Source organism: Nanorana parkeri, unplaced genomic scaffold (assembly GCF_000935625.1).
Source record: "Nanorana parkeri isolate BGI_ZX_2015 unplaced genomic scaffold, ASM93562v1 scaffold189, whole genome shotgun sequence".
NCBI classification, from domain to species: Eukaryota; Metazoa; Chordata; class Amphibia; order Anura; family Dicroglossidae; genus Nanorana; species Nanorana parkeri.
The window spans coordinates 108,509-108,806 of record NW_017306457.1 but is presented as its reverse complement, the minus strand read 5'-3'; positions in this window follow the sequence as shown (position 1 = coordinate 108,806).

Here is a 298-nt window from a genome sequence, read left to right as displayed (position 1 = left end):
ATACACACACACACACTCACCTATAGTCACAATTATTACTGCTATGTAGGAAAATAAATGAAGGGACAAAGATCTACACACACACACCTTATATCTATCTACATCCATTCCTCTAGCATTTGGAATGTGTGCCATATCTATATAATCATATATAGGTATGTGTGCCTATCTATGTCCAGGGTCCACGAATACAAAATCTAAGAAGAGGAGATTATATATCCTTAATTGCTATATCCATCTTGTTTATATATACACACAGACACATAGGAGGTATGTATGAAATCAATGTCCTTGGTCA